General features: G+C 36.8%; 1 protein-coding gene across 1 annotated transcript in view; it reads left to right on the forward strand.

Annotated features, from left to right (window-relative positions):
• KIF16B (kinesin family member 16B) overlaps positions 1 to 10,558 on the forward strand; it is a 121,977-nt gene that overhangs the window by 38,064 nt on the left and 73,355 nt on the right. The window lies entirely within an intron of this gene.

A 10,558-nucleotide genomic window follows, 5' to 3' on the forward strand; every position in this document is an offset into this window, starting at 1 on the left:
TTGGCTATATTAATACCTTAAAAGCACAGGGTTTAGACAGAATTCTATGGGGCACTTATTTCTTTTTTCCCTAGCACAACTTCCTTCTGTGTGTCAGAAGTCTCACTGTTTTGCAGGAACTTTTTCAGCAAAAGATTTGTGATTTCAGGCAGCTTCTGACCTAGTAATAGTTCATCCATGAATATCAGCATTTCTGTGTCTGGAATTTTTACCCTTATGTAAATGCAGAAGATAAAATTAAAACTAATTAATCCACAACAGACCAGTCAAGGACATATTAATCTTCAAAACGTCAGCTTGTGTAGAGCTTTTTGTTAAACATTCACATTTAATTTCTTTGAAAGTCCTATTTGCAGCATCTGGACAAACTTGCTGAAGGATTGTTCTGAGTGTGTTTCATTTAATTCTTGGATTTTCTGTATGGCACATTTCTGTTAAAAAGTATCTTCCTGTGTGAGCACTTCTCCAAACCTTTGATTGTCAAAGGTTGCAAGTTTGTTTTCATTTTCAACTGTTTTTCATTGCCGCTTGTGTTCTCATTTTGTTGCCATGTTCACAGGGCACAAGGAAACAAATCTGAGATGGGTTAGATTTTAAAGCATAAAGAACAGTGTTTCAACGTCTGTGTAACAATCCAAAGGTGCTCAGCCATTGGATTATTTGAAGGCACAGTTTGATGCTCTAAGGAGTGAAATTCGTTTACTACCTGCCCTCAGCAGCTTCTCACCATCCTCCTTCATTTGCGTTCCTGAGCTCAGGCTGCAGTATCAAACTTCAGCTTTCAGTTGGGTAGTGACATGGTCAGCACGAGCGTTTGACAAGGTGATGGATGGGTATCTGAGCAACGTGGGCGAGTTGAAGATGTCCCTCTCATTGCAGGGGGATTGGGCTGGATGACCTTTAAGAGTTCATTCCAGCCCAGACCATTCTGTGGTTCTACAATTGTAGGCTAAGAAAGGTTCTGACATGACTCAAGAAAATAACATATTTGAATCTTTGGAAATGCAGTGATTTTAGTTCCTCCTTTTGTTTTTCAGTTGAATGTGGAGATGTTTGTTTTGGTTGTGGGAAAGTTGTGGTCAAAGGAAACAGTTCAAAATCCCATACTGCAGTCATCATGCAAAGCTTGATTTCTCTAAGGAACAAGATAAGCTGTCCAGAAACTTTTTTAAAAAAAATCAGAATACCTGATTATGGATTATGTTTTGCATGAAGAAATGGCATGTCCTTAGTTGTTTGGGTTTGTTGGAAGATTTTTGTGGGTTTGTTTTTTGGTTCTTTTCCTCCCAGTGGGATCCACCTGTCCTTTGTGCTTCTGCAGACTTCTGTGGTGACAGCTTTTTAATGAGAACTGAGAAAAGCAGAGTATGGAATATTGATATGGCAATTGCTCTGCAGTAATCGTTTATTTACTAGTTATGTGCTGCAGGGACACTGAATTTTGGGGAAAACAGTAAATCTTAAACTCAGGCAGAGACTAACTATCACATAACCAAGAATTATCTGTGTGAAAGAAGAGGAGCACATAGTTTCAGTTTTCTGGCGTTCATCTGAGTTGTTAATTGGCCCCTTTAGGAATGCACAGATCCATTTGTCTTTTTGGTTGCATATACCACCTTACTTAATGTTTGCAAGGAAAGCTTTTTTGATTTGGTAATGCAACTGATAATGTGGCAAGTATAAAGTCACACTTTCAGACAGCTGAAATGTAGATGTTTAAAATGCCCAGCTGATTTACAGTAATCCCCCTGCCATTTTCTACTGTTTACACAGTTTTTAATTATGTGATCACATCATTGTCTCTCATGATTTCTTTCTCTGGTTTCAGTCAATGGAGAGATGGCTGCAAAATCCAACACGGAGTTGTGAGATGTGGAGGGAAGGAGGCCATGGTGTGATTGACCTTGATGGGTTTGAGAGTTAGGGTCATATATAGGGAGCATAGCAGAAAGGCAGAGGAGGATTTTTAAGGTTAAAGATTCTATTAACCCAGGGAAATTGTATCTTGCCCCATCCCTAACCCAGGGAACGTTGAGAGGGTTTTCTCTGAAGGAATTTTCTTTTGGCCATTTTCCTTTAAATCTGCCAGTCTCTTAAGACCTAAATTGATTAGCTGAATTTAAGACACTCATTAATAGACTTAATTGAAATATGCCTGGGAGAGAATTTGTTATATTTGGTTTTATGTTTAAATCTCTGTAGTTTTGTACAAGTATGAGCTGCTTTAGATAAGAAATCTAAGTTTTCTCTGTTATAAAAATAACATATTTAAAAGTTTAATGCCATCGATTGCTTTTGTGAAAGCAATATTGAAGTTCATCCTCAACAAGCAGCTTTTGTTTACCAGTGATCTTTTTGGTCTTAATACACCCGTCAACTGCTTTTCATAAAGAAAAGACATATTGTACATTTTAAATTCAAGGTGACTTCAGTGTCACATAGTCCTTGTTGGTGATGTTTTTAGAAGATATTTTCAACATGCTCCTGACAGTTCATGGTAATGAAGCATTTAAATTAATGCTTCAAACACCTAGTCTGTTTTTTTGTTCTAATGGTTAGATTCAGGCCCATTATGAAGTCTTACTTGACATCTGAAAATATAAAACTTAGTGTTATGGATACCTCAAAGGCTTAGGACTGAAAGACTGGATTTGCCTTCCATCTGTTGTGGTTGGTGATATTCACTTGCCAGTCATTATAAGCAATTAAAAAGTGCTCTGTTGTACTCCATATCTGTGTGTTAATCCTTTATTTTGAGGTAATTTGCATAGTGAGATGAATTACCTCCAGTACATCTGTAATTTTCGTGTGCAGTAGTACCTGTCAGGGGTTGCTGAGAATTCAAGTGAGAGGCAAGGCTGCCATGATGCACAGCATTTGCACTCATGTTTTCAAATCTCAGTAAAGCTGTAAAAAGAACATAAAACTTTGCCACTGAAGAAGAAAAACTTGCCTCATTTTTTTACAGCATGTAAATATAACAAATGTCATACCTCCTTCAGAGAACACAACTTTCTCTTTTATTATTTTGCGTTAGCTGGCAAAAAATAGTTCCCTGGAGGTTTTTCTGAGAATGCAAAAAAGGTGACAGCTATCCAAGTTAAGGTTCAGATCAATCAGCAAAATGCAAAGGTCAGTGATTGCTTCTTGAGCTTTGAGTAGATTGCCTTGCATTTTCCCCCTGAAGATACAGCAGGTTTGTGTCTTTAAGGGAAGTGTGATTTTCTGTTAGCACAGCTTTGCCAGCTACTAGTTTCCTCTCATTGGCTAAATGGACCCTAAATTTAAAAAATACTCCAATGTGGCAAAACTGCAGTCTGCTGAGAATGCCATAATATATTGTAGTCTAGGTTACATAGTACAGTGCAAGAGATTCCTCCCTTCTGAATTTTCCCATTCAGTTTGTGTTGGACATACCAAAAGAAGCAATGGGAACTTTACCCTTCAGTCAGTATTTGGAATCTCTGACTTGGCAATGAAAAATGATGTAACTTGTGTTGTTTATTATTAGATATGATGTTTCATTTGACCTTGGTATTAGGGACTGGTGCCAGATTATAGATTTCTCAGTATGCGTCGCTTTTATTTAATTAATTTTTGAAGGACAATTCTCTTTCATACTGATGGTACCCTGTTTCTTGTGACTACATTATGGGATTTATGTGCCTGTCATCTTGCCCTTTCCCCTTATTTTGTATTTATCCACTTTTTTGACCTACTTCTTTAATCAGTGCTGTGCTCTTTTTGGGCATCTATACATGTGATTCACTATTGTTTCTAATTAAAATTGAGGTCTTTCTATTATGATTACAGCTGAAGCACTTGATGTCCCCTTATGTAGTTCCTTAAAGCAGTTTGCTTACTGATTTGGGCTGTTGCAAGTTACAATGACCTGTTCATTTTTATTTCATTGTTAAAATTGTGAAATAAACTGTAGTTTCATGAAATGTAGTTAAAGGACATGAACATTTCCTGTGTCTCTTCTCGTGGATTTAGTTGTTGTACTGGAAGTGCTGCAATTTAGAGGATTCAAGTCGACTGACAGTGTACTATGTATTTTTATACACTTTTAAAATACATATATTTATATGTATGCATGTATCTTGTATACTGTTCATGATAGAATTTGAGTTTATTTTTATTTCTCTGGAATTTGAATTAAAGGAAGATGTGTATAGCTGCTAAGAAAAGTTCAGTTTCCCCAGCTGAGTTTTGCTTTACAAAAGAGTAGTATCAACACTTCTAGTCACTTTGACATACAACCAGTTGCTAATGCCATTTGTGCCAGCTTAAAGCACCAATTATTTTATACTTTGGGTACACAAAATCAAAGTGATAGTTTTTAAAGGGCACTTTATCCTGTCTTTCTGTAGCATCCTCAAATGTTTGCCACAAGATCAAATGGAATATATTATTGTGATTTCTGACCTTTTAATAGGCCTTTAATTTGCATTAAAAACTTAACAGAAGTGACAGCTCGTATTCACTGTCACTGACCTGGTAAAACCTAGAACATTATTTCTGGGGAAGAAGGTAAGGTGATTATACCTTCATCAGTTACCAGAAAAGTCATTATAAACTCTGTTCTCAAAGTGAAATGAAAGAAGAATAGTCTGCTAAAATACTACCTAGTGGAACTAAACATTTAAAGCTAAATGCAGATGTTAAAATTCAGAAGTGCTCCTGACCTACGATTGTTATGCTGAAGTAAATTTTGGAGGGACTCAAAACCTTGGCTGATACTGCCTTCTGAATGGCTTATATTTGCTGGACTAGTAAGGAAACTTTAATTTCAAGGAATGCTTCTCTTGGGAAGACTTCTTTAAAATAGTGTGTTTATTTCTGGCATGTCTTTCAAAATCATAGTGTCGTAACTGACTTCTTATCTGTAAATCTCTTGGATTTTAAACAGTAATTTCCTATTTAATAATATTTATCACATTGTCTATAGTTTATAATTGTTTCTTGAGCTAGGTGGCCCTGGTTTGTCTGCTCAGTGTGTGCTGGATCTGGTTCTGTGCATCAGTGATCCCTGCTACTAATGACTGGGACTGGTTCTCAACTCAGTGCCTGTCAGTGGAGCATTTGTCCCTGAAACACATAGGAAGCTCTTTCCTTTTCTAGGCAGTGTGGAGATTAGAATTTAAATACAATAAAAATGCTTATACAGGTGATGTGATGGAAGCAGTGGTTAGTGAGAGGGAAAGGCAGTTTGTAGTAGTGGGTTTTTTTGGGAGGTGGTCTTGGAGCCCATTTTTGGGCTTAATCGTGTTTAATGATTTCTTTCAGTGTGTTAACTGGTGAAGTTTGCTGCTATTAAAGCTAATTTGTCTAGCAGAGCATCTCACAGAGAATGGGATGACTCTAAAGATTAGGATAACAGAAGGTTGATTGATGGTAAATACTTTGCAGTGCAAAAGATCCACGACTAGCAAGGATTTAATACATTTAAGGATGGGAATAAGGATGACATGAGAGTTTACTGTCATGAAATCGTGTGCCTGCATGAAAGACACATGGATCATGGAAGGATTAGATAGATGTTTTGTGCAGCGAGTGGAAAATAGGTATGTACATGGTGCTGGCCAAATTGCATATACAGTGGGAATATGGCATGGAAGTCATCAAGGTCAAGGAAGGTGACCTTGAGAAGGGAGATGCTACATGCCAGGGTATGGTGAGCCTGATCATCTCCTAAGGGTAGATCCTTGCAGTTTGGCCTGGTATAACCACAGTAAGAAGAGTGGATACCTTTACTGTCAATATAAGTGAATAAATGCTGGAGAAGGAAAAGAATTCTTGCAGCTTAATATTAATAGCATTGCAAAATACACAAGTATAAACTGAATACTGCTAAGTTCATACCAAATATTTGAAAACATTTTACATTATAAAAGAGATGAGTGCCTGAGTGTAAGCTGTAAATGATTTGTTATGGTATTTGGGCACTGCACTTGGTGACCTAGGAGGTCACTTCCAGTTCTTTCTCCTCATGTAGGAGAAACATTATTGGTGATTTAAGCAGAGGTAAAATTCCTGAAGTTTTCTTTAAATTACAGAACTAATCAAATAATCTTTCTTGCCTTTTGTAGGGCTTACTGGCAACTTTAATAAATTTTTACTGTGCTTGCCTCTTAATATTGTGAGTGCAACTTCAATAGTTGGCTGTCATCTTTATAAATACAATAATTAGCACGCAATGCAGTTGAAAATTCAGAGGAGTAGTCAATCTGTTTATGTAACACTTTCAGAAGAATTATATCTAGAATTATTCAGATAATTTATGTAAATAGAAACAAAAGTCTGTTGGCCGTGCATTCCTCTTACATCCTGCTATTTTTAAACCATTCTAAACCTCACCAAACATTAGGACTGTACTACCCAAATGGTGAGAATGAGCTCCCCATAGGTGAGGTAGGGTTTATTCAGCAGTACTCAATTTTGGAAACGGGCAAGTGGATCAAATTCCTTCTCCTGAAAACTTCCCATGCTTTCTGTATCTCTGGTTCTTGGAGTTATGGAACCACAGGCAAGGGATACCTCGTGCCTTTGTCCCCAAGTACCTCTTTTCTCACCATTGCTTCAGTTCATTTCTTGCTGCCATGTAAATTGTTGGTGTTCACACTGTCCTTCAGTTTAACAACAAGGGGTTGCTTTTTGGTTTTGAACTCCTGGTTAATAATTTTCTTTTCTGCCTCCTTGTATAAGCAGCAGCGAGTGAGCACTGCTTGTTTGAGCATCTGCACATTCAGGTTTTGTACACATTCCTCATGGTCATGTACACATTCCTTAGCAATAGAACTGTAATTTCAAGGCATGTAATCTTCTGCCATTCTGGGATGAAGAACGTATAAACTTCTGACTTTAGTGAGACTCAAGCTCTGCCAGGGGAGGTTTAGGTTGGATATTAGGAAGAGATTTTTTACAGAGAGAGTGATCAGGCATTGGAATGGGCTGCCCAGGGAGGTGGTGGATTCACCATCCCTGGAGGTTTTCAAGATGAGACTGGATGTGGCACGTAGTGCCATGGTCTAGTAACCACGGTAGGGTTGGACTCAGTGGTCTTTGAGGTCTCTTCCAACCTGGTTGATTCTATGATTGACCCATCCTGATAATGGTGGAAGCAGCTGAGACTGCTTCATCCATATTTCTTCTCTGTTTACATAGCCTCTTTAATACTACAAATCAGCTAGGTTTGGAAATCAACTTTTCCAGGAGCTTTTGTATTCTGAGCACTATGGAATGTTTTTTTTTTTTTCTCTAGGTATGAAACATTTGTTTCCAGTGATTTAAAGGGAATGCAAAGAATACTGAATACATAACTGGAGGAAAACGAATTAAGAATTAAGGACTTCCCTTGTGTGCAGTTTGCATCTATACATTTTATAGAGAGCTTAATGTTAGTGCTGGGCCGCTGAGTATTGTCAGACATTTTTGTGAACTCAGGATATAATAGCATATTTTCAGTGAAATCAAATGCACCCAAAGTACCTGTTAGCATAAGAATTTTCTCATATATTGTCTGGTTAAATATTAATGCAAAGACTTTTGCTGTTGCATGTTTCTACCAATAATTTCTTTAATTTGGTATTATGCATTTTTTGCATAATTTACATGTAGACATCTGAATGTTATGCTGGCTAAGTAAATTGTCATGTTTTACTGAAAGTGTCTGCACTGTGTATTCTCAGGACTGCGTGCCAACAGCGAGCTGTTCAATATTTAAATAAACGAATTGCATTTTTGCATTGGAAAGGGTGGCAAAAATGAAATTCCTCTGCGAGGATCTGTTCAGGGAAAGGACAGTTCTGTAATTTAATATGTGCTGAGCCAGTAGCATCATAATGTTCTCCTCTACTGGTAGACTGGTCAAGGAATGTTAGAAACATCTTTTGGACTTTTTAAAAAAAATTTAATTCAATATCTTGTTGACCAAAATAAACTTGTATGGTTCCATTTTTGTGTGTGCATTTAAAGGCATCCGTTTAAAGAAATCCTGAGTGTCACAGAGGTGGTCTTTATTATGGGTAGTTGTATATGATAGCAATGAACACTTTTCCTCAAGTGAATAGCTTAGACAAAGATTTTGTTGTTAAACTACCAGATTATATTTTAGCTGCTAGTTTATAGGTGCCACTGTATCCGTTAATACAGCAAACTTAATGCATCAGTGCAGAAGGGATGACAATTCACAATACCTTTTATATCTCTCACAGAAGTGTTAATGAATTTACTATTTCAGGATGTTTCTGACTGCTGAGTCAGAGCTGAATTCAAAGCTACCAGAATTTAAATATACAATATAATCCCCTTATTTTAACTTTGACTCAAGGATGTGGGTTTTTTTGTGTACCGACTCAGAATTATCTACTGAGTTTCTACACTTTAAATGAGTCCATTTGATCTAGCAGCTCCCGAAGACGAAAATCTTTCTTGCCTCCTCACACAGTAGCCTTTTATATCAACTGGAGTGCTCCTTTGTGGGTAATACTTGGCTTGCTTTATTTTCCACAGGTTATGAACACATCTTAAATACTGAAGTAGTATGTGTACATGTTTCTGTCCAAGGATAATTCAAGCTAAGACGCGTGTGGTACATTCAGCTTTCTTAAACTCTACCTTCAGATTTTTATGAATTTTCAGAATTAGTGTTTTTTTAATAGGAACGGTGACCTTTCCTGCTCTTGTCATTTGACTTAGGGACTCGCAGCTCCTTAAAACTGTGTTCCACAAATGAAAGGTAATCAAATAGCGGATTAAACTTAATCATTTCTCTGCCTTATAATAGCTTACAGACCTTCAAGTTATTTTAAGAGAGGTGTCCCTCTTCAGAAACATACTTCCTATGCTGTCGAGGATGAGAGGGGCAGTTCAGCTATTTCTTTCTGGTCTTCTTGTTTCACCATGAAAGAACAGAGGAATAAAGATCTATTGTTGGTGGCATTTCTGTGATTTAATTTTGAGGCAAAAGTGCACAGTTTGGTGTTTGGAGACATCCTTGCAGAAGCTTTTGAATCTGGAATTAAATTTTAAGCCACGTGATTAAAGTTTAGAAGTTACTGCAAATATCTGATTAAGGTTCATAAATCTTTGTACATTGTATCTGAAGATAAAAGCTAATTTCCAGCCTGTATTAAAGAAAAAAAAATTATAGTTAATCACAGCTCCTGTCTGCTGCATTTATTATAAAACTTTCATTAACAGGATGCATTCTGTGCGTGAATGGTAGTCATTTACAAAATAAGGGTTTGGAAACTCATTTAATTTCTGTTCTTTAATTTTAGCTCTGAATAAATAAGTAACACATCTGTTTTAAATCACAATTATACATGATTTATTTCTGAATATAGTAAATACATGTTAAATATTAAAAGACTGGAAAATGAAGAATCATTTTGTTTCTTTATTCTCAATTATTTGTGAGGTATTTTTCTCACCCAGTGATAATTTCTTAGTCTCCTGGGATGTCTGTTTTTTATCTCAGTCAGGGATGTTGGCAAATGCTTTGTTATGCTGGGGGAAAAAAATGTTCAGCTTTTAATATTTTATCAATTCCATTGGGCTGAAGGTGCTGGAAGTTGTCTAACAGTCACCGGTCCTCAAGGGTCTTCAGTCTTCACCGTCATCATATGGGAACATTATAAATTATGTATAACAGTAGATGCTACTTAATAAATATCTAATATGTGATAGGTATTTTGGACTGAAATTGCTTTTTCACTTGAACAATTAATTAAGCTGTATTTTTTGGTTTTATGATGTGACACTTTTATAATATCAAGGAATATCTGGGTGCAGTCTTAATGTCTGAGAGCTGCAGGGCAGCATGAATCACAGCTTCTCTCTTTCTCCAGCATTCTGAATGCTGGAGTGCCTTGTAATTCATCCATGACCGGAGTAAGATTTCCCAGTTTTGTTTTGGAGTGTCTTACATGTTGTGTCATAATCTCATCTTGCCCAGATGTATCCATACTTGGAAGTTTTTAGACAGTATCAATATTGACAACATTTTGTACTGTGTAGTGAAATGAGATCTCACAACTGTTTTCTTCCTTTAGACTTGCAAGTTGCTGTACTTGGGAAAATACATATAACAATCTATATGTTGATTTTTCTTACAAACAATGTGCTGTCTTGGTTGGCCCTGGAGAAGGCATATTGATGACTTGGAAAGGGAGTAGTCACGCAGCTGTCAGAAAACTTATTTTCCATGTTTACTAGCACCAGGAGAAAAGTGTGCTCCTTATAATACACAGAAGCAGTACTTGCTGACGTTGCCTCTCCTTCATGGATTGTCAGGGCTTAGCTCTTCTACAGAGAAAAACACATTCATCTTGAAAGCTGGTGTGCGTGTGTGCGCACATCCGGTCTCTGTTGCTGTTATGTTCCAGGCCTAGAAGCCAATAGGATTTTGTTGAACTTGAAAAATAAACTTAATAAATACTCAAACTTATTTCAAAGCTATAATTAATTCTTTATCTATTATCCACAGACTGTTTATTCAGTACTACATCATACAATATTTTACCCGAAGTTGAGGTTTCCTACTTCTAGTCCT

This window comes from Acanthisitta chloris, unplaced genomic scaffold (assembly GCF_000695815.1).
Source record: "Acanthisitta chloris isolate BGI_N310 unplaced genomic scaffold, ASM69581v1 scaffold1340, whole genome shotgun sequence".
In the NCBI taxonomy this organism is placed as follows: domain Eukaryota; kingdom Metazoa; phylum Chordata; class Aves; order Passeriformes; family Acanthisittidae; genus Acanthisitta; species Acanthisitta chloris.